Here is a 25,579-nt window from a genome sequence, read left to right on the forward strand (position 1 = left end):
GGGGTTATAAACATGTTGATATGGTTGTGTTTTTTTTCTGACTGCGGTTTCAAAACCATGCACCAGAATCCACTTCTTTCAACTCAGTAATACATTTTGGATGTGTACCTAGAGTTTAAAGCAGAAAAAACTGAACTTTTAGAAATTTCATTTTTTGACCAAAACGACAGCCCCGGGGGTTATTAACATGTTGATATGGTTGTGATTTTTTTTCTGACTGCGGTTTCAAAACCATGCACCAGAATCCACTTCTTTCAACTCAGTAATACATTTTGGATGTGTACCTAGAGTTTAAAGCAGAAAAAACGGAACTTTTAGAAATTTCATTTTTTGACCAAAATGACAGCCCCGGGGGTTATAAACATGTTGATATGGATGTGATTTTTTTTCTGACTGCGGTTTCTAAACCATGCACCAGAATCCACTTCTTTCAACTCAGTAATACATTTTGGATGTGTACCTAGAGTTTAAAGCAGAAAAAACTGAACTTTAGAATTTTCATTTTTTGACCAAAACGACAGCCCCGGGGGTTATAAACATGTTGATATGGATGTGATTTTTTTTCTGACTGCGGTTTCAAAACCATGCACCAGAATCCACATCTTTCAACTCAGTAATACATTTTGGATGTGTACCTAGAGTTTAAAGCAGAAAAAACGGAACTTTTAGAATTTTCATTTTTTGACCAAAACGACAGCCCCGGGGGTATAAACATGTTGATATGGTTGTGATTTTTTTTCTGACTGCGGTTTCAAAACCATGCACCAGAATCCACTTCTTTCAACTCAGTAATACATTTTGGATGTGTACCTAGAGTTTAAAGCAGAAAAAACTGAACTTTTAGAATTTTCATTTTTTGACCAAAACGACAGCCCCGGGGGTTATAAACATGTTGATATGGTTGTGTTTTGTTTTCTGACTGCGGTTTCAAAACCATGCACCAGAATCCACTTCTTTCAACTCAGTAATACATTTTGGATGTGTACCTAGAGTTTAAAGCAGAAAAACAGGAACTTTTAGAATTTTCATTTTTTGACCAAAACGACAGCCCCGGGGGTTATAAACATGTTGATATGGATGTGATTTTTTTTCTGACTGCGGTTTCAAAACCATGCACCAGAATCGACTTCTTTCAACTCAGTAATACATTTTGGATGTGTACCTAGAGTTTAAAGCAGAAAAACAGGAACTTTTAGAATTTTCATTTTTTGACCAAAACGACAGCCCCGGGGGTTATAAACATGTTGATATGGTTGTGATTTTTTTTCTGACTGCGGTTTCAAAACCATGCACCAGAATCCACTTCTTTCAACTCAGTAATACATTTTGGATGTGTACCTAGAGTTTAAAGCAGAAAAAACGGAACTTTTAGAATTTTCATTTTTTGACCAAAACGACAGCCCCGGGGGTTATAAACATGTTGATATGGTTGTGTTTTGTTTTCTGACTGCGGTTTCAAAACCATGCACCAGAATCCACTTCTTTCAACTCAGTAATACATTTTGGATGTGTACCTAGAGTTTAAAGCAGAAAAAACGGAACTTTTAGAATTTTCATTTTTTTACCAAAACGACAGCCCCGGGGGTTATAAACATGTTGATATGGTTGTGTTTTGTTTTCTGACTGCGGTTTCAAAACCATGCACCAGAATCCACTTCTTTCAACTCAGTAATACATTTTGGATGTGTACCTAGAGTTTAAAGCAGAAAAAACGGAACTTTTAGAATTTTCATTTTTTGACCAAAACGACAGCCCCGGGGGTTATAAACATGTTGATATGGTTGTGATTTTTTTTCTGACTGCGGTTTCAAAACCATGCACCAGAATCCACTTCTTTCAACTCAGTAATACATTTTGGATGTGTACCTAGAGTTTAAAGCAGAAAAACAGGAACTTTTAGAATTTTCATTTTTTGACCAAAACGACAGCCCCGGGGGTTATAAACATGTTGATATGGTTGTGATTTTTTTTCTGACTGCGGTTTCAAAATAATGCACCAGAATCCACTTCTTTCAACTCAGTAATACATTTTGGATGTGTACCTAGAGTTTAAAGCAGAAAAAACTGAACTTTTAGAATTTTCATTTTTTGACCAAAACGACAGCCCCGGGGGTTATAAACATGTTGATATGGTTGTGATTTTTTTTCTGACTGCGGTTTCAAAACCATGCACCAGAATCCACTTCTTTCAACTCAGTAATACATTTTGGATGTGTACCTAGAGTTTAAAGCAGAAAAACAGGAACTTTTAGAATTTTCATTTTTTGACCAAAACGACAGCCCCGGGGGTTATAAACATGTTGATATGGATGTGATTTTTTTTCTGACTGCGGTTTCAAAACCATGCACCAGAATCGACTTCTTTCAACTCAGTAATACATTTTGGATGTGTACCTAGAGTTTAAAGCAGAAAAAACTTAACTTTTAGAATTTTCATTTTTTGACCAAAACGACAGCCCCGGGGGTTATAAACATGTTGATATGGTTGTGATTTTTTTTCTGACTGTGGTTTCAAAACCATGCACCAGAATCCACTTCTTTCAACTAAGTAATACATTTTGGATGTGTACCTAGATTTTAAAGCAGAAAAAACGGAACTTTTAGAATTTTCATTTTTTGACCAAAACGACAGCCCCGGGGGTTATAAACATGTTGATATGGTTGTGATTTTTTTTCTGACTGCGGTTTCAAAATAATGCACCAGAATCCACTTCTTTCAACTCAGTAATACATTTTGGATGTGTACCTAGAGTTTAAAGCAGAAAAAACTGAACTTTTAGAATTTTCATTTTTTGACCAAAACGACAGCCCCGGGGGTTATAAACATGTTGATATGGATGTGATTTTTTTTCTGACTGCGGTTTCAAAACCATGCACCAGTATCCACTTCTTTCAACTCAGTAATACATTTTGGATGTGTACCTAGAGTTTAAAGCAGAAAAAACTGAACTTTTAGAATTTTCATTTTTTGACCAAAACGACAGCCCCGGGGGTTATAAACATGTTGATATGGTTGTGATTTTTTTTCTGACTGCGGTTTCAAAACCATGCACCAGAATCCACTTCTTTCAACTCAGTAATACATTTTTGGTGTGTACCTAGAGTTTAAAGCAGAAAAAACGGAACTTTTAGAATTTTCATTTTTTGACCAAAACGACAGCCCCGGGGGTTATAAACATGTTGATATGGTTGTGATTTTTTTTCTGACTGCGGTTTCAAAACCATGCACCAGAATCCACTTCTTTCAACTCAGTAATACATTTTGGATGTGTACCTAGAGTTTAAAGCAGAAAAAACTGAACTTTTAGAATTTTCATTTTTTGACCAAAACAACAGCCCCGGGGGTTATAAACATGTTGATATGGTTGTGTTTTGTTTTCTGACTGCGGTTTCAAAACCATGCACCAGAATCCACTTCTTTCAACTCAGTAATACATTTTGGATGTGTACCTAGAGTTTAAAGCAGAAAAAACGGAACTTTTAGAATTTTCATTTTTTGACCAAAACGACAGCCCCGGGGGTTATAAACATGTTGATATGGTTGTGATTTTTTTTCTGAATGTGGTTTCAAAACCATGCACCAGAATCCACTTCTTTCAACTCAGTAATACATTTTGGATGTGTACCTAGAGTTTAAAGCAGAAAAAACTGAACTTTTAGAATTTTCATTTTTTGACCAAAACGACAGCCCCGGGGGTTATAAACATGTTGATATGGTTGTGATTTTTTTTCTGACTGCGGTTTCAAAACCATGCACCAGAATCCACTTCTTTCAACTCAGTAATACATTTTGGATGTGTACCTAGAGTTTAAAGCAGAAAAAACGGAACTTTTAGAATTTTCATTTTTTGCCCAAAACGACAGCCCCGGGGGTTATAAACATGTTGATATGGTTGTGATTTTTTTTCTGACTGCGGTTTCAAAACCATGCACCAGAATCCACTTCTTTCAACTCAGTAATACATTTTGGATGTGTACCTAGAGTTTAAAGCAGAAAAAACGGAACTTTTAGAATTTTCATTTTTTGACCAAAACGACAGCCCCGGGGGTTATAAACATGTTGATATGGTTGTGTTTTGTTTTCTGACTGCGGTTTCAAAACCATGCACCAGAATCCACTTCTTTCAACTCAGTAATACATTTTGGATGTGTACCTAGAGTTTAAAGCAGAAAAAACGGAACTTTTAGAATTTTCATTTTTTGACCAAAACAACAGCCCCGGGGGTTATAAACATGTTGATATGGATGTGATTTTTTTTCTGACTGCGGTTTCAAAACCATGCACCAGAATCCACTTCTTTCAACTCAGTAATACATTTTGGATGTGTACCTAGAGTTTAAAGCAGAAAAAACGGAACTTTTAGAATTTTCATTTTTTGACCAAAACGACAGCCCCGGGGGTTATAAACATGTTGATATGGTTGTGTTTTGTTTTCTGACTGCGGTTTCAAAACCATGCACCAGAATCCACTTCTTTCAACTCAGTAATACATTTTGGATGTGTACCTAGAGTTTAAAGCAGAAAAAACGGAACTTTTAGAATTTTCATTTTTTGACCAAAACAACAGCCCCGGGGGTTATAAACATGTTGATATGGATGTGATTTTTTTTCTGACTGCGGTTTCAAAATCATGAACCAGAATCCACTTCTTTCAACTCAGTAATACATTTTGGATGTGTACCTAGAGTTTAAAGCAGAAAAAACTGAACTTTTAGAATTTTAATTTTTTGACCAAAACGACAGCCCCGGGGGTTATAAACATGTTGATATGGTTGTGATTTTTTTTCTGACTGTGGTTTCAAAACCATGCACCAGAATCCACTTCTTTCAACTCAGTAATACATTTTGGATGTGTACCTAGAGTTTAAAGCAGAAAAAACGGAACTTTTAGAATTTTCATTTTTTGACCAAAACGACAGCCCCGGGGGTTTTAAACATTTTGATATGGATGTGATTTTTTTTCTGACTGCGGTTTCAAAACCATGCACCAGAATCCACATCTTTCAACTCAGTAATACATTTTGGATGTGTACCTAGAGTTTAAAGCAGAAAAAACGGAACTTTTAGAATTTTCATTTTTTGACCAAAATGACAGCCCCGGGGGTATAAACATGTTGATATGGTTGTGATTTTTTTTCTGACTGCGGTTTCAAAACCATGCACCAGAATCCACTTCTTTCAACTCAGTAATACATTTTGGATGTGTACCTAGAGTTTAAAGCAGAAAAAACGGAACTTTTAGAATTTTCATTTTTTGACCAAAACGACAGCCCCGGGGGTTATAAACATGTTGATATGGTTGTGATTTTTTTTTCTGACTGCGGTTTCAAAACCATGCACCAGAATCGACTTCTTTCAACTCAGTAATACATTTTGGATGTGTACCTAGAGTTTAAAGCAGAAAAAAATGAACTTTTAGAATTTTCATTTTTTGACCAAAACAACAGCCCCGGGGGTTATAAACATGTTGATATGGATGTGATTTTTTTTCTGACTGCGGTTTCAAAACCATGCACCAGAATCCACTTCTTTCAACTCAGTAATACATTTTGGATGTGTACCTAGAGTTTAAAGCAGAAAAAACGGAACTTTTAGAATTTTCATTTTTTGACCAAAACGACAGCCCCGGGGGTTATAAACATGTTGATATGGTTGTGTTTTGTTTTCTGACTGCGGTTTCAAAACCATGCACCAGAATCCACTTCTTTCAACTCAGTAATACATTTTGGATGTGTACCTAGAGTTTAAAGCAGAAAAAACGGAACTTTTAGAATTTTCATTTTTTGACCAAAACGACAGCCCCGGGGGTTATAAACATTTTGATATGGATGTGATTTTTTTTCTGACTGCGGTTTCAAAACCATGCACCAGAATCCACATCTTTCAACTCAGTAATACATTTTGGATGTGTACCTAGAGTTTAAAGCAGAAAAAACGGAACTTTTAGAATTTTCATTTTTTGACCAAAATGACAGCCCCGGGGGTATAAACATGTTGATATGGTTGTGATTTTTTTTCTGACTGCGGTTTCAAAACCATGCACCAGAATCCACTTCTTTCAACTCAGTAATACATTTTGGATGTGTACCTAGAGTTTAAAGCAGAAAAAACGGAACTTTTAGAATTTTCATTTTTTGACCAAAACGACAGCCCCGGGGGATATAAACATGTTGATATGGTTGTGATTTTTTTTTCTGACTGCGGTTTCAAAACCATGCACCAGAATCGACTTCTTTCAACTCAGTAATACATTTTGGATGTGTACCTAGAGTTTAAAGCAGAAAAAAATGAACTTTTAGAATTTTCATTTTTTGACCAAAACGACAGCCCCGGGGGTTATAAACATGTTGATATGGTTGTGATTTTTTTTCTGACTGCGGTTTCAAAACCATGCACCAGAATCCACTTCTTTCAACTCAGTAATACATTTTGGATGTGTACCTAGAGTTTAAAGCAGAAAAAACGGAACTTTTAGAAATTTCATTTTTTGACCAAAACGACAGCCCCGGGGGTTATAAACATGTTGATATGGTTGTGTTTTGTTTTCTGACTGCGGTTTCAAAACCATGCACCAGAATCCACTTCTTTCAACTCAGTAATACATTTTGGATGTGTACCTAGATTTTAAAGCAGAAAAAACTGAACTTTTAGAATTTTCATTTTTAGACCATAACGACAGCCCCGGGGGTTATAAACATGTTGATATGGTTGTGTTTTGTTTTCTGACTGCGGTTTCAAAACCATGCACCAGAATCCACTTCTTTCAACTCAGTAATACATTTTGGATGTGTACCTAGATTTTAAAGCAGAAAAAACTGAACTTTTAGAATTTTCATTTTTTGACCAAAACGACAGCCCCGGGGGTTATAAACATGTTGATATGGTTGTGTTTTGTTTTCTGACTGCGGTTTCAAAACCATGCACCAGAATCCACTTCTTTCAACTCAGTAATACATTTTGGATGTGTACCTAGAGTTTAAAGCAGAAAAAACGGAACTTTTAGAATTTTCATTTTTTGACCAAAACAACAGCCCCGGGGGTTATAAACATGTTGATATGGATGTGATTTTTTTTCTGACTGCGGTTTCAAAACCATGCACCATAATCCACTTCTTTCAACTCAGTAATACATTTTGGATGTGTACCTAGAGTTTAAAGCAGAAAAAAACGGAACTTTTAGAATTTTCATTTTTTGACCAAAACGACAGCCCCGGGGGTTATAAACATGTTGATATGGTTGTGATTTTTTTTCTGACTGTGGTTTCAAAACCATGCACCAGAATCCACTTCTTTCAACTCAGTAATACATTTTGGATGTGTACCTAGAGTTTAAAGCAGAAAAAACGGAACTTTTAGAATTTTCATTTTTTGACCAAAACGACAGCCCCGGGGGTTATAAACATGTTGATATGGATGTGATTTTTTTTCTGACTGCGGTATTAAAACCATGCACCAGAATCCACATCTTTCAACTCAGTAATACATTTTGGATGTGTACCTAGAGTTTAAAGCAGAAAAAACGGAACTTTTAGAATTTTCATTTTTTGACCAAAACGACAGCCCCGGGGGTATAAACATGTTGATATGGTTGTGATTTTTTTTCTGACTGCGGTTTCAAAACCATGCACCAGAATCCACTTCTTTCAACTCAGTAATACATTTTGGATGTGTACCTAGAGTTTAAAGCAGAAAAAACTGAACTTTTAGAATTTTCATTTTTAGACCATAACGACAGCCCCGGGGGTTATAAACATGTTGATATGGTTGTGTTTTGTTTTCTGACTGCGGTTTCAAAACCATGCACCAGAATCCACTTCTTTCAACTCAGTAATACATTTTGGATGTGTACCTAGATTTTAAAGCAGAAAAAACTGAACTTTTAGAATTTTCATTTTTTGACCAAAACGACAGCCCCGGGGGTTATAAACATGTTGATATGGTTGTGTTTTGTTTTCTGACTGCGGTTTCAAAACCATGCACCAGAATCCACTTCTTTCAACTCAGTAATACATTTTGGATGTGTACCTAGAGTTTAAAGCAGAAAAAACGGAACTTTTAGAATTTTCATTTTTTGACCAAAACAACAGCCCCGGGGGTTATAAACATGTTGATATGGATGTGATTTTTTTTCTGACTGCGGTTTCAAAACCATGCACCATAATCCACTTCTTTCAACTCAGTAATACATTTTGGATGTGTACCTAGAGTTTAAAGCAGAAAAAAACGGAACTTTTAGAATTTTCATTTTTTGACCAAAACGACAGCCCCGGGGGTTATAAACATGTTGATATGGTTGTGATTTTTTTTCTGACTGTGGTTTCAAAACCATGCACCAGAATCCACTTCTTTCAACTCAGTAATACATTTTGGATGTGTACCTAGAGTTTAAAGCAGAAAAAACGGAACTTTTAGAATTTTCATTTTTTGACCAAAACGACAGCCCCGGGGGTTATAAACATGTTGATATGGATGTGATTTTTTTTCTGACTGCGGTTTCAAAACCATGCACCAGAATCCACATCTTTCAACTCAGTAATACATTTTGGATGTGTACCTAGAGTTTAAAGCAGAAAAAACGGAACTTTTAGAATTTTCATTTTTTGACCAAAACGACAGCCCCGGGGGTATAAACATGTTGATATGGTTGTGATTTTTTTTCTGACTGCGGTTTCAAAACCATGCACCAGAATCCACTTCTTTCAACTCAGTAATACATTTTGGATGTGTACCTAGAGTTTAAAGCAGAAAAAACGGAACTTTTAGAATTTTCATTTTTTGACCAAAACGACAGCCCCGGGGGTTATAAACATGTTGATATGGTTGTGTTTTGTTTTCTGACTGTGGTTTCAAAACCATGCACCAGAATCCACTTCTTTCAACTCAGTAATACATTTTGGATGTGTACCTAGAGTTTAAAGCAGAAAAAACGGAACTTTTAGAATTTTCATTTTTTGACCAAAACAACAGCCCCGGGGGTTATAAACATGTTGATATGGATGTGATTTTTTTTCTGACTGCGGTTTCAAAACCATGCACCAGAATCCACTTCTTTCAACTCAGTAATACATTTTGGATGTGTACCTAGAGTTTAAAGCAGAAAAAACTGAACTTTTAGAATTTTCATTTTTTGACCAAAACGACAGCCCCGGGGGTTATAAACATGTTGATATGGTTGTGATTTTTTTTCTGACAGTGGTTTCAAAACCATGCACCAGAATCCACTTCTTTCAACTCAGTAATACATTTTGGATGTGTACCTAGAGTTTAAAGCAGAAAAAACGGAACTTTTAGAATTTTCATTTTTTGACCAAAACGACAGCCCCGGGGGTTATAAACATGTTGATAAGGATGTGATTTTTTTTCTGACTGCGGTTTCAAAACCATGCACCAGAATCCACATCTTTCAACTCAGTAATACATTTTGGATGTGTACCTAGAGTTTAAAGCAGAAAAAACGGAACTTTTAGAATTTTCATTTTTTGACCAAAACGACAGCCCCGGGGGTATAAACATGTTGATATGGTTGTGATTTTTTTCTGACTGCGGTTTCAAAACCATGCACCAGAATCCACTTCTTTCAACTCAGTAATACATTTTGGATGTGTACCTAGAGTTTGAAGCAGAAAAAACAGAACTTTTAGAATTTTCATTTTTTGACCAAAACGACGGCCCCGGGGGTTATAAACATGTTGATATGGTTGTGTTTTGTTTTCTGACTGCGGTTTCAAAACCATGCACCAGAATCCACTTCTTTCAACTCAGTAATACATTTTGGATGTGTACCTAGAGTTTTAAGCAGAAAAACAGGAACTTTTAGAATTTTCAGTTTTTGACCAAAACGACAGCCCCGGGGGTTATAAACATGTTGATATGGATGTGATTTTTTTTCTGACTGCGGTTTCAAAACCATGCACCAGAATCGACTTCTTTCAACTCAGTAATACATTTTGGATGTCTACCTAGAGTTTAAAGCAGAAAAAACTGAACTTTTAGAATTTTCATTTTTTGACCAAAACGACAGCCCCGGGGGTTATAAACATGTTGATATGGTTGTGATTTTTTTTCTGACTGTGGTTTCAAAACCATGCACCAGAATCCACTTCTTTCAACTCAGTAATACATTTTGGATGTGTACATAGAGTTTAAAGCAGAAAAATCAGAACTTTTAGAATTTTCATTTTTTGACCAAAACGACAGCCCCGGGGGTTATAAACATGTTGATATGGTTGTGTTTTGTTTTCTGACTGCGGTTTCAAAACCATGCACCAGAATCCACTTCTTTCAACTCAGTAATACATTTTGGATGTGTACCTAGAGTTTAAAGCAGAAAAAACGGAACTTTTAGAATTTTCATTTTTTGACCAAAACGACAGCCCCGGGGGTTATAAACATGTTGATATGGTTGTGATTTTTTTTCTGACTGTGGTTTCAAAATAATGCACCAGAATCCACTTCTTTCAACTCAGTAATACATTTTGGATGTGTACCTAGAGTTTAAAGCAGAAAAAACGGAACTTTTAGAATTTTCATTTTTTGACCAAAACGACAGCCCCCGGGGTATAAACATGTTGATATGGTTGTGATTTTTTTTCTGACTGCGGTTTCAAAACCATGCACCAGAATCCACTTCTTTCAACTCAGTAATACATTTTGGATGTGTACCTAGAGTTTAAAGCAGAAAAAACTGAACTTTTAGAATTTTCATTTTTTGACCAAAACGACAGCCCCGGGGGTTATAAACATGTTGATATGGTTGTGATTTTTTTCTGACTGCGGTTTCAAAACCATGCACCAGAATCCACTTCTTTTAACTCAGTAATACATTTTGGATGTGTACCTAGAGTTTAAAGCAGAAAAAACAGAACTTTTAGAATTTTAATTTTTTGACCAAAACGACAGCCCCGGGGGTTATAAACATGTTGATAAGGTTGTGATTTTTTTTCTGACTGCGGTTTCACAACCATGCACCAGAATCCACTTCTTTCAACTCAGTAATACATTTTGGATGTGTACCTAGAGTTTAAAGCAGAAAAAACGGAACTTTTAGAATTTTCATTTTTTGACCAAAACGACAGCCCCGGGGGTATAAACATGTTGATATGGTTGTGATTTTTTTTCTGACTGCGGTTTCAAAACCATGCACCAGAATCCACTTCTTTCAACTCAGTAATACATTTTGGATGTGTACCTAGAGTTTAAAGCAGAAAAAACGGAACTTTTAGAATTTTCATTTTTTGACCAAAACGACAGCCCCGGGGGTTATAAACATGTTGATATGGTTGTGTTTTGTTTTCTGACTGTGGTTTCAAAACCATGCACCAGAATCCACTTCTTTCAACTTAGTAATACATTTTGGATGTGTACCTAGAGTTTAAAGCAGAAAAAACGGAACTTTTAGAATTTTCATTTTTTGACCAAAACAACAGCCCCGGGGGTTATAAACATGTTGATATGGATGTGATTTTTTTTCTGACTGCGGTTTCAAAACCATGCACCAGAATCCACTTCTTTCAACTCAGTAATACATTTTGGATGTGTACCTAGAGTTTAAAGCAGAAAAAACTGAACTTTTAGAATTTTCATTTTTTGACCAAAACGACAGCCCCGGGGGTTATAAACATGTTGATATGGTTGTGATTTTTTTTCTGACAGTGGTTTCAAAACCATGCACCAGAATCCACTTCTTTCAACTCAGTAATACATTTTGGATGTGTACCTAGAGTTTAAAGCAGAAAAAACGGAACTTTTAGAATTTTCATTTTTTGACCAAAACGACAGCCCCGGGGGTATAAACATGTTGATATGGTTGTGATTTTTTTCTGACTGCGGTTTCAAAACCATGCACCAGAATCCACTTCTTTCAACTCAGTAATACATTTTGGATGTGTACCTAGAGTTTGAAGCAGAAAAAACAGAACTTTTAGAATTTTCATTTTTTGACCAAAACGACGGCCCCGGGGGTTATAAACATGTTGATATGGTTGTGTTTTGTTTTCTGACTGCGGTTTCAGAACCATGCACCAGAATCCACTTCTTTCAACTCAGTAATACATTTTGGATGTGTACCTAGAGTTTAAAGCAGAAAAACAGGAACTTTTAGAATTTTCATTTTTTGACCAAAACGACAGCCCCGGGGGTTATAAACATGTTGATATGGATGTGATTTTTTTTCTGACTGCGGTTTCAAAACCATGCACCAGAATCGACTTCTTTCAACTCAGTAATACATTTTGGATGTGTACCTAGAGTTTAAAGCAGAAAAAACTGAACTTTTAGAATTTTCATTTTTAGACCATAACGACAGCCCCGGGGGTTATAAACATGTTGATATGGTTGTGTTTTGTTTTCTGACTGCGGTTTCAAAACCATGCACCAGAATCCACTTCTTTCAACTCAGTAATACATTTTGGATGTGTACCTAGATTTTAAAGCAGAAAAAACTGAACTTTTAGAATTTTCATTTTTTGACCAAAACAACAGCCCCGGGGGTTATAAACATGTTGATATGGATGTGATTTTTTTTCTGACTGCGGTTTCAAAACCATGCACCATAATCCACTTCTTTCAACTCAGTAATACATTTTGGATGTGTACCTAGAGTTTAAAGCAGAAAAAAACGGAACTTTTAGAATTTTCATTTTTTGACCAAAACGACAGCCCCGGGGGTTATAAACATGTTGATATGGTTGTGATTTTTTTTCTGACTGTGGTTTCAAAACCATGCACCAGAATCCACTTCTTTCAACTCAGTAATACATTTTGGATGTGTACCTAGAGTTTAAAGCAGAAAAAACGGAACTTTTAGAATTTTCATTTTTTGACCAAAACGACAGCCCCGGGGGTTATAAACATGTTGATATGGATGTGATTTTTTTTCTGACTGCGGTTTCAAAACCATGCACCAGAATCCACATCTTTCAACTCAGTAATACATTTTGGATGTGTACCTAGAGTTTAAAGCAGAAAAAACGGAACTTTTAGAATTTTCATTTTTTGACCAAAACGACAGCCCCGGGGGTTATAAACATGTTGATATGGTTGTGTTTTGTTTTCTGACTGTGGTTTCAAAACCATGCACCAGAATCCACTTCTTTCAACTCAGTAATACATTTTGGATGTGTACCTAGAGTTTAAAGCAGAAAAAACGGAACTTTTAGAATTTTCATTTTTTGACCAAAACAACAGCCCCGGGGGTTATAAACATGTTGATATGGATGTGATTTTTTTTCTGACTGCGGTTTCAAAACCATGCACCAGAATCCACTTCTTTCAACTCAGTAATACATTTTGGATGTGTACCTAGAGTTTAAAGCAGAAAAAACTGAACTTTTAGAATTTTCATTTTTTGACCAAAACGACAGCCCCGGGGGTTATAAACATGTTGATATGGTTGTGATTTTTTTTCTGACAGTGGTTTCAAAACCATGCACCAGAATCCACTTCTTTCAACTCAGTAATACATTTTGGATGTGTACCTAGAGTTTAAAGCAGAAAAAACGGAACTTTTAGAATTTTCATTTTTTGACCAAAACGACAGCCCCGGGGGTTATAAACATGTTGATAAGGATGTGATTTTTTTTCTGACTGCGGTTTCAAAACCATGCACCAGAATCCACATCTTTCAACTCAGTAATACATTTTGGATGTGTACCTAGAGTTTAAAGCAGAAAAAACGGAACTTTTAGAATTTTCATTTTTTGACCAAAACGACAGCCCCGGGGGTTATAAACATGTTGATATGGTTGTGTTTTGTTTTCTGACTGCGGTTTCAAAACCATGCACCAGAATCCACTTCTTTCAACTCAGTAATACATTTTGGATGTGTACCTAGAGTTTGAAGCAGAAAAAACAGAACTTTTAGAATTTTCATTTTTTGACCAAAACGACGGCCCCGGGGGTTATAAACATGTTGATATGGTTGTGTTTTGTTTTCTGACTGCGGTTTCAAAACCATGCACCAGAATCCACTTCTTTCAACTCAGTAATACATTTTGGATGTGTACCTAGAGTTTTAAGCAGAAAAACAGGAACTTTTAGAATTTTCATTTTTTGACCAAAACGACAGCCCCGGGGGTTATAAACATGTTGATATGGATGTGATTTTTTTTCTGACTGCGGTTTCAAAACCATGCACCAGAATCGACTTCTTTCAACTCAGTAATACATTTTGGATGTCTACCTAGAGTTTAAAGCAGAAAAAACTGAACTTTTAGAATTTTCATTTTTTGACCAAAACGACAGCCCCGGGGGTTATAAACATGTTGATATGGTTGTGATTTTTTTTCTGACTGTGGTTTCAAAACCATGCACCAGAATCCACTTCTTTCAACTCAGTAATACATTTTGGATGTGTACATAGAGTTTAAAGCAGAAAAATCAGAACTTTTAGAATTTTCATTTTTTGACCAAAACGACAGCCCCGGGGGTTATAAACATGTTGATATGGTTGTGTTTTGTTTTCTGACTGCGGTTTCAAAACCATGCACCAGAATCCACTTCTTTCAACTCAGTAATACATTTTGGATGTGTACCTAGAGTTTAAAGCAGAAAAAACGGAACTTTTAGAATTTTCATTTTTTGACCAAAACGACAGCCCCGGGGGTTATAAACATGTTGATATGGTTGTGATTTTTTTTCTGACTGTGGTTTCAAAATAATGCACCAGAATCCACTTCTTTCAACTCAGTAATACATTTTGGATGTGTACCTAGAGTTTAAAGCAGAAAAAACGGAACTTTTAGAATTTTCATTTTTTGACCAAAACGACAGCCCCCGGGGTATAAACATGTTGATATGGTTGTGATTTTTTTTCTGACTGCGGTTTCAAAACCATGCACCAGAATCCACTTCTTTCAACTCAGTAATACATTTTGGATGTGTACCTAGAGTTTAAAGCAGAAAAAACTGAACTTTTAGAATTTTCATTTTTTGACCAAAACGACAGCCCCGGGGGTTATAAACATGTTGATATGGTTGTGATTTTTTTCTGACTGCGGTTTCAAAACCATGCACCAGAATCCACTTCTTTTAACTCAGTAATACATTTTGGATGTGTACCTAGAGTTTAAAGCAGAAAAAACAGAACTTTTAGAATTTTCATTTTTTGACCAAAACGACAGCCCCGGGGGTTATAAACATGTTGATAAGGTTGTGATTTTTTTTCTGACTGCGGTTTCACAACCATGCACCAGAATCCACTTCTTTCAACTCAGTAATACATTTTGGATGTGTACCTAGAGTTTAAAGCAGAAAAAACGGAACTTTTAGAATTTTCATTTTTTGACCAAAACGACAGCCCCGGGGGTATAAACATGTTGATATGGTTGTGATTTTTTTTCTGACTGCGGTTTCAAAACCATGCACCAGAATCCACTTCTTTCAACTCAGTAATACATTTTGGATGTGTACCTAGAGTTTAAAGCAGAAAAAACGGAACTTTTAGAATTTTCATTTTTTGACCAAAACGACAGCCCCGGGGGTTATAAACATGTTGATATGGTTGTGTTTTGTTTTCTGACTGTGGTTTCAAAACCATGCACCAGAATCCACTTCTTTCAACTTAGTAATACATTTTGGATGTGTACCTAGAGTTTAAAGCAGAAAAAACGGAACTTTTAGAATTTTCATTTTTTGACCAAAACAACAGCCCCGGGGGTTATAAACATGTTGATATGGATGTGATTTTTTTTCTGACTGCGGTTTCAAAACCATGCACCAGAATCCACTTCTTTCAACTCAGTAATACATTTTGGATGTGTACCTAGAGTTTAAAGCAGAAAAAACTGAACTTTTAGAATTTTCATTTTTTGACCAAAACGACAGCCCCGGGGGTTATAAACATGTTGATATGGTTGTGATTTTTTTTCTGACAGTGGTTTCAAAACCATGCACCAGAATCCACTTCTTTCAACTCAGTAATACATTTTGGATGTGTACCTAGAGTTTAAAGCAGAAAAAACGGAACTTTTAGAATTTTCATTTTTTGACCAAAACGACAGCCCCGGGGGTATAAACATGTTGATATGGTTGTGATTTTTTTCTGACTGCGGTTTCAAAACCATGCACCAGAATCCACTTCTTTCAACTCAGTAATACATTTTGGATGTGTACCTAGAGTTTGAAGCAGAAAAAACAGAACTTTTAGAATTTTCATTTTTTGACCAAAACGACGGCCCCGGGGGTTATAAACATGTTGATATGGTTGTGTTTTGTTTTCTGACTGCGGTTTCAGAACCATGCACCAGAATCCACTTCTTTCAACTCAGTAATACATTTTGGATGTGTACCTAGAGTTTAAAGCAGAAAAACAGGAACTTTTAGAATTTTCATTTTTTGACCAAAACGACAGCCCCGGGGGTTATAAACATGTTGATATGGATGTGATTTTTTTTCTGACTGCGGTTTCAAAACCATGCACCAGAATCGACTTCTTTCAACTCAGTAATACATTTTGGATGTCTACCTAGAGTTTAAAGCAGAAAAAACTGAACTTTTAGAATTTTCATTTTTTGACCAAAACGACAGCCCCGGGGGTTATAAACATGTTGATATGGTTGTGATTTTTTTTCTGACTGTGGTTTCAAAACCATGCACCAGAATCCACTTCTTTCAACTCAGTAATACATTTTGGATGTGTACATAGAGTTTAAAGCAGAAAAAAACAGAACTTTTAGAATTTTCATTTTTTGACCAAAACGACAGCCCCGGGGGTTATAAACATGTTGATATGGTTGTGATTTTTTTTCTGACTGTGGTTTCAAAACCATGCACCAGAATCCACTTCTTTCAACTCAGTAATACATTTTGGATGTGTACATAGAGTTTAAAGCAGAAAAAAACAGAACTTTTAGAATTTTCATTTTTTGACCAAAACGACAGCCCCGGGGGTTATAAACATGTTGATATGGTTGTGTTTTGTTTTCTGACTGCGGTTTCAAAACCATGCACCAGAATCCACTTCTTTCAACTCAGTAATACATTTTGGATGTGTACCTAGAGTTTAAAGCAGAAAAAACGGAACTTTTAGAATTTTCATTTTTTGACCAAAACGACAGCCCCGGGGGTTATAAACATGTTGATATGGTTGTGATTTTTTTTCTGACTGCGGTTTCAAAATAATGCACCAGAATCCACTTCTTTCAACTCAGTAATACATTTTGGATGTGTACCTAGAGTTTAAAGCAGAAAAAACGGAACTTTTAGAATTTTCATTTTTTGACCAAAACGACAGCCCCGGGGGTTATAAACATGTTGATATGGATGTGATTTTTTTTCTGACTGCGGTTTCAAAACCATGCACCAGAATCCACATCTTTCAACTCAGTAATACATTTTGGATGTGTACCTAGAGTTTAAAGCAGAAAAAACAGAACTTTTAGAATTTTCATTTTTTGACCAAAACGACAGCCCCCGGGGTATAAACATGTTGATATGGTTGTGATTTTTTTTCTGACTGCGGTTTCAAAACCATGCACCAGAATCCACTTCTTTCAACTCAGTAATACATTTTGGATGTGTACCTAGAGTTTAAAGCAGAAAAAACTGAACTTTTAGAATTTTCATTTTTTGACCAAAACGACAGCCCCGGGGGTTATAAACATGTTGATATGGTTGTGATTTTTTTCTGACTGCGGTTTCAAAACCATGCACCAGAATCCACTTCTTTTAACTCAGTAATACATTTTGGATGTGTACCTAGAGTTTAAAGCAGAAAAAACAGAACTTTTAGAATTTTCATTTTTTGACCAAAACAACAGCCCCGGGGGTTATAAACATGTTGATATGGATGTGATTTTTTTTCTGACTGCGGTTTCAAAACCATGCACCAGAATCCACTTCTTTCAACTCAGTAATACATTTTGGATGTGTACCTAGAGTTTAAAGCAGAAAAAACTGAACTTTTAGAATTTTCATTTTTTGACCAAAACGACAGCCCCGGGGGTTATAAACATGTTGATATGGTTGTGATTTTTTTTCTGACTGTGGTTTCAAAACCATGCACCAGAATCCACTTCTTTCAACTCAGTAATACATTTTGGATGTGTACCTAGAGTTTAAAGCAGAAAAAACTGAACTTTTAGAATTTTCATTTTTTGACCAAAACGACAGCCCCGGGGGTTATAAACATGTTGATATGGTTGTGATTTTTTTTCTGACTGTGGTTTCAAAACCATGCACCAGAATCCACTTCTTTCAACTCAGTAATACATTTTGGATGTGTACATAGAGTTTAAAGCAGAAAAAACAGAACTTTTAGAATTTTCATTTTTTGACCAAAACGACAGCCCCGGGGGTTATAAACATGTTGATATGGTTGTGTTTTGTTTTCTGACTGCGGTTTCAAAACCATGCACCAGAATCCACTTCTTTCAACTCAGTAATACATTTTGGATGTGTACCTAGAGTTTAAAGCAGAAAAAACGGAACTTTTAGAATTTTCATTTTTTGACCAAAACGACAGCCCCGGGGGTTATAAACATGTTGATATGGATGTGATTTTTTTTCTGACTGCGGTTTCAAAACCATGCACCAGAATCCACATCTTTCAACTCAGTAATACATTTTGGATGTGTACCTAGAGTTTAAAGCAGAAAAAACTGAACTTTTAGAATTTTCATTTTTTGACCAAAACGACAGCCCCCGGGGTATAAACATGTTGATATGGTTGTGATTTTTTTTCTGACTGCGGTTTCAAAACCATGCACCAGAATCCACTTCTTTCAACTCAGTAATACATTTTGGATGTGTACCTAGAGTTTAAAGCAGAAAAAACTGAACTTTTAGAATTTTCATTTTTTGACCAAAACGACAGCCCCGGGGGTTATAAACATGTTGATATGGTTGTGATTTTTTTCTGACTGCGGTTTCAAAACCATGCACCAGAATCCACTTCTTTTAACTCAGTAATACATTTTGGATGTGTACCTAGAGTTTAAAGCAGAAAAAACAGAACTTTTAGAATTTTCATTTTTTGACCAAAACAACAGCCCCGGGGGTTATAAACATGTTGATATGGATGTGATTTTTTTTCTGACTGCGGTTTCAAAACCATGCACCAGAATCCACTTCTTTCAACTCAGTAATACATTTTGGATGTGTACCTAGAGTTTAAAGCAGAAAAAACTGAACTTTTAGAATTTTCATTTTTTGACCAAAACGACAGCCCCGGGGGTTATAAACATGTTGATATGGTTGTGATTTTTTTTCTGACTGTGGTTTCAAAACCATGCACCAGAATCCACTTCTTTCAACTCAGTAATACATTTTGGATGTGTACCTAGAGTTTAAAGCAGAAAAAACGGAACTTTTAGAATTTTCATTTTTTGACCAAAACGACAGCCCCGGGGGTTATAAACATGTTGATATGGATGTGATTTTTTTTCTGACTGCGGTTTCAAAACCATGCACCAGAATCCACATCTTTCAACTCAGTAATACATTTCGGATGTGTACCTAGAGTTTAAAGCAGAAAAAACGGAACTTTTAGAATTTTCATTTTTTGACCAAAACGACAGCCCCGGGGGTATAAACATGTTGATATGGTTGTGATTTTTTTTCTGACTGCGGTTTCAAAACCATGCACCAGAATCCACTTCTTTCAACTCAGTAATACATTTTGGATGTGTACCTAGAGTTTAAAGCAGAAAAAACGGAACTTTTAGAATTTTCATTTTTTGACCAAAACGACAGCCCCGGGGGTTATAAACATGTTGATATGGTTGTGATTTTTTTCTGACTGCGGTTTCAAAACCATGCACCAGAATCCACTTCTTTCAACTCAGTAATACATTTTGGATGTGTACCTAGAGTTTAAAGCTGAAAAAACAGAACTTTTAGAATTTTCATTTTTTGACCAAAACGACAGCCCCGGGGGTTATAAACATGTTGATATGGTTGTGTTTTGTTTTCTGACTGCGGTTTCAAAACCATGCACCAGAATCCACTTCTTTCAACTCAGTAATACATTTTGGATGTGTACCTAGAGTTTAAAGCAGAAAAACAGGAACTTTTAGAATTTTCATTTTTTGACCAAAACGACAGCCCCGGGGGTTATAAACATGTTGATATGGATGTGATTTTTTTTCTGACTGCGGTTTCAAAACCATGCACCAGAATCGACTTCTTTCAACTCAGTAATACATTTTGGATGTCTACCTAGAGTTTAAAGCAGATAAAACTGAACTTTTAGAATTTTCATTTTTTGACCAAAACGACAAACCCGGGGGTTATAAACATGTTGATATGGTTGTGATTTTTTTCTGACTGCGGTTTCAAAACCATGCACCAGAATCCACTTCTTTCAACTCAGTAATACATTTTGGATGTGTACCTAGAGTTTAAAGCAGAAAAAACAGAACTTTTAGAATTTTCATTTTTTGACCAAAACAAAAGCCCCGGGGGTTATAAACATGTTGATATGGTTGTGTTTTGTTTTCTGACTGCGGTTTCAAAACCATGCACCAGAATCCACTTCTTTCAACTCAGTAATACATTTTGGATGTGTACCTAGAGTTTAAAGCAGAAAAACAGGAACTTTTAGAATTTTCATTTTTTGACCAAAACGACAGCCCCGGGGGTTATAAACATGTTGATATGGATGTGATTTTTTTTCTGACTGCGGTTTCAAAACCATGCACCAGAATCGACTTCTTTCAACTCAGTAATACATTTTGGATGTCTACCTAGAGTTTAAAGCAGATAAAACTGAACTTTTAGAATTTTCATTTTTTGACCAAAACGACAAACCCGGGGGTTATAAACATGTTGATATGGTTGTGATTTTTTTTCTGACTGTGGTTTCAAAACCATGCACCAGAATCCACTTCTTTCAACTCAGTAATACATTTTGGATGTGTACCTAGAGTTTAAAGCAGAAAAAACGGAACTTTTAGAATTTTCATTTTTTGACCAAAACGACAGCCCCGGGGGTTATAAACATGTTGATATGGTTGTGTTTTGTTTTCTGACTGCGGTTTCAAAACCATGCACCAGAATCCACTTCTTTCAACTCAGTAATACATTTTGGATGTGTACCTAGAGTTTAAAGCAGAAAAACAGGAACTTTTAGAATTTTCATTTTTTGACCAAAACGACAGCCCCGGGGGTTATAAACATGTTGATATGGATGTGATTTTTTTTCTGACTGCGGTTTCAAAACCATGCACCAGAATCCACTTCTTTCAACTCAGTAATACATTTTGGATGTGTACCTAGAGTTTAAAGCAGAAAAAACGGAACTTTTAGAATTTTCATTTTTTGACTAAAACGACAGCCCCGGGGGTTATAAACATGTTGATATGGTTGTGATTTTTTTTCTGACTGCGGTTTCAAAATGATGCACCAGAATCCACTTCTTTCAACTCAGTAATACATTTTGGATGTGTACCTAGAGTTTAAAGCAGAAAAAACGGAACTTTTAGAATTTTCATTTTTTGACCAAAACGACAGCCCCGGGGGTTATAAACATGTTGATATGGATGTGATTTTTTTTCTGACTGCGGTTTCAAAACCATGCACCAGAATCCACATCTTTCAACTCAGTAATACATTTTGGATGTGTACCTAGAGTTTAAAGCAGAAAAAACGGAACTTTTAGAATTTTCATTTTTTGACCAAAACGACAGCCCCCGGGGTATAAACATGTTGATATGGTTGTGATTTTTTTTCTGACTGCGGTTTCAAAACCATGCACCAGAATCCACTTCTTTCAACTCAGTAATACATTTTGGATGTGTACCTAGAGTTTAAAGCAGAAAAAACTGAACTTTTAGAATTTTCATTTTTTGACCAAAACGACAGCCCCGGGGGTTATAAACATGTTGATATGGATGTGATTTTTTTTATGACTGCGGTTTCAAAACCATGCACCAGAATCGACTTCTTTCAACTCAGTAATACATTTTGGATGTGTACCTAGAGTTTAAAGCAGAAAAAACTGAACTTTTAGAATTTTCATTTTTTGACCAAAACGACAGCCCCGGGGGTTATAAACATGTTGATATGGTTGTGATTTTTTTTCTGACTGCGGTTTCAAAACCATGCACCAGAATCCATTTCTTTCAACTCAGTAATACATTTTGGATGTATACCTAGAGTTTAAAGCAGAAAAAACGGAACTTTTAGAATTTTCATTTTTTGACCAAAACGACAGCCCCGGGGGTTATAAACATGTTGATATGGTTGTGTTTTGTTTTCTGACTGCGGTTTCAAAACCATGCACCAGAATCCACTTCTTTCAACTCAGTAATACATTTTGGATGTGTACCTAGAGTTTAAAGCAGAAAAAACGGAACTTTTAGAATTTTCATTTTTTGACCAAAACGACAGCCCCGGGGGTTATAAACATGTTGATATGGTTGTGATTTTTTTTCTGACTGCGGTTTCAAAATAATGCACCAGAATCCACTTCTTTCAACTCAGTAATACATTTTGGATGTGTACCTAGAGTTTAAAGCAGAAAAAACTGAACTTTTAGAATTTTAATTTTTTGACCAAAACGACAGCCCCGGGGGTTATAAACATGTTGATATGGATGTGATTTTTTTTCTGACTGCGGTTTCAAAACCATGCACCAGAATCCACTTCTTTCAACTCAGTAATACATTTTGGATGTGTACCTAGAGTTTAAAGCAGAAAAAACTGAACTTTTAGAATTTTCATTTTTTGACCAAAACGACAGCCCCGGGGGTTATAAACATGTTGATATGGATGTGATTTTTTTTCTGACTGCGGTTTCAAAACCATGCACCAGAATCGACTTCTTTAAACTCAGTAATACATTTTGGATGTCTACCTAGAGTTTAAAGCAGATAAAACTGAACTTTTAGAATTTTCATTTTTTGACCAAAACGCCAGCCCCGGGGGTTATAAACATGTTGATATGGTTGTGATTTTTTTTCTGACTGTGGTTTCAAAACCATGCACCAGAATCCACTTCTTTCAACTCAGTAATACATTTTGGATGTGTACCTAGAGTTTAAAGCAGAAAAAACGGAACTTTTAGAATTTTCATTTTTTGACCAAAACGACAGCCCCGGGGGTTATAAACATGTTGATATGGTTGTGTTTTGTTTTCTGACTGCGGTTTCAAAACCATGCACCAGAATCCACTTCTTTCAACTCAGTAATACATTTTGGATGTGTACCTAGAGTTTAAAGCAGAAAAAACGGAACTTTTAGAATTTTCATTTTTTGACCAAAACAACAGCCCCGGGGGTTATAAACATGTTGATATGGATGTGATTTTTTTTCTGACTGCGGTTTCAAAACCATGCACCAGAATCCACTTCTTTCAACTCAGTAATACATTTTGGATGTGTACCTAGAGTTTAAAGCAGAAAAAACGGAACTTTTAGAATTTTCATTTTTTGACCAAAACGACAGCCCCGGGGGTTATAAACATGTTGATATGGATGTGATTTTTTTTCTGACTGCGGTTTCAAAACCATGCACCAGAATCCACATCTTTCAACTCAGTAATACATTTTGGATGTGTACCTAGAGTTTAAAGCAGAAAAAACGGAACTTTTAGAATTTTCATTTTTTGACCAAAACGACAGCCCCCGGGGTATAAACATGTTGATATGGTTGTGATTTTTTTTCTGACTGCGGTTTCAAAACCATGCACCAGAATCCACTTCTTTCAACTCAGTAATACATTTTGGATGTGTACCTAGAGTTTAAAGCAGAAAAAACTGAACTTTTAGAATTTTCATTTTTTGACCAAAACGACAGCCCCGGGGGTTATAAACATGTTGATATGGTTGTGATTTTTTTCTCACTGCGGTTTCAAAACCTTGCCCCAGAATCCACTTCTTTCAACTCAGTAATACATTTTGGATGTGTACCTAGAGTTTAAAGCAGAAAAAACGGAACTTTTAGAATTTTCATTTTTTGACCAAAACGACAGCCCCGGGGGTTATAAACATGTTGATATGGATGTGATTTTTTTTCTGACTGCGGTTTCAAAACCATGCACCAGAATCGACTTCTTTCAACTCAGTAATACATTTTGGATGTGTACCTAGAGTTTAAAGCAGAAAAAACTGAACTTTTAGAATTTTCATTTTTTGACCAAAACGACAGCCCCGGGGGTTATAAACATGTTGATATGGTTGTGATTTTTTTCTCACTGCGGTTTCAAAACCATGCACCAGAATCCATTTCTTTCAACTCAGTAATACATTTTGGATGTATACCTAAAGTTTAAAGCAGAAAAAACGGAACTTTTAGAATTTTCATTTTTTGACCAAAACGACAGCCCCGGGGGTTATAAACATGTTGATATGGTTGTGTTTTGTTTTCTGACTGCGGTTTCAAAACCATGCACCAGAATCCACTTCTTTCAACTCAGTAATACATTTTGGATGTGTACCTAGAGTTTAAAGCAGAAAAAACGGAACTTTTAGAATTTTCATTTTTTGACCAAAACGACAGCCCCGGGGGTTATAAACATGTTGATATGGTTGTGATTTTTTTTCTGACTGCGGTTTCAAAATAATGCACCAGAATCCACTTCTTTCAACTCAGTAATACATTTTGGATGTGTACCTAGAGTTTAAAGCAGAAAAAACTGAACTTTTAGAATTTTAATTTTTTGACCAAAACGACAGCCCCGGGGGTTATAAACATGTTGATATGGATGTGATTTTTTTTCTGACTGCGGTTTCAAAACCATGCACCAGAATCCACTTCTTTCAACTCAGTAATACATTTTGGATGTGTACCTAGAGTTTAAAGCAGAAAAAACTGAACTTTTAGAATTTTCATTTTTTGACCAAAACGACAGCCCCGGGGGTTATAAACATGTTGATATGGATGTGATTTTTTTTCTGACTGCGGTTTCAAAACCATGCACCAGAATCGACTTCTTTAAACTCAGTAATACATTTTGGATGTCTACCTAGAGTTTAAAGCAGATAAAATGAACTTTTAGAATTTTCATTTTTTGACCAAAACGACAGCCCCGGGGGTTATAAACATGTTGATATGGTTGTGATTTTTTTTCTGACTGTGGTTTCAAAACCATGCACCAGAATCCACTTCTTTCAACTCAGTAATACATTTTGGATGTGTACCTAGAGTTTAAAGCAGAAAAAACGGAACTTTTAGAATTTTCATTTTTTGACCAATACGACAGCCCCGGGGGTATAAACATGTTGATATGGTTGTGATTTTTTTTCTGACTGCGGTTTCAAAACCATGCACCAGAATCCACTTCTTTCAACTCAGTAATACATTTTGGATGTGTACCTAGAGTTTAAAGCAGAAAAAACGGAACTTTTAGAATTTTCATTTTTTGACCAAAACGACAGCCCCGGGGGTTATAAACATGTTGATATGGTTGTGTTTTGTTTTCTGACTGCGGTTTCAAAACCATGCACCAGAATCCACTTCTTTCAACTCAGTAATACATTTTGGATGTGTACCTAGAGTTTAAAGCAGAAAAACAGGAACTTTTAGAATTTTCATTTTTTGACCAAAACGACAGCCCCGGGGGTTATAAACATGTTGATATGGATGTGATTTTTTTTTCTGACTGCGGTTTCAAAACCATGCACCAGAATCGACTTCTTCAAC

The sequence above is a fragment of the Crinia signifera genome, chromosome 12 (assembly GCF_055691185.1).
Source record: "Crinia signifera chromosome 12, ASM5569118v1, whole genome shotgun sequence".
Lineage (NCBI taxonomy): Eukaryota > Metazoa > Chordata > Amphibia > Anura > Myobatrachidae > Crinia > Crinia signifera.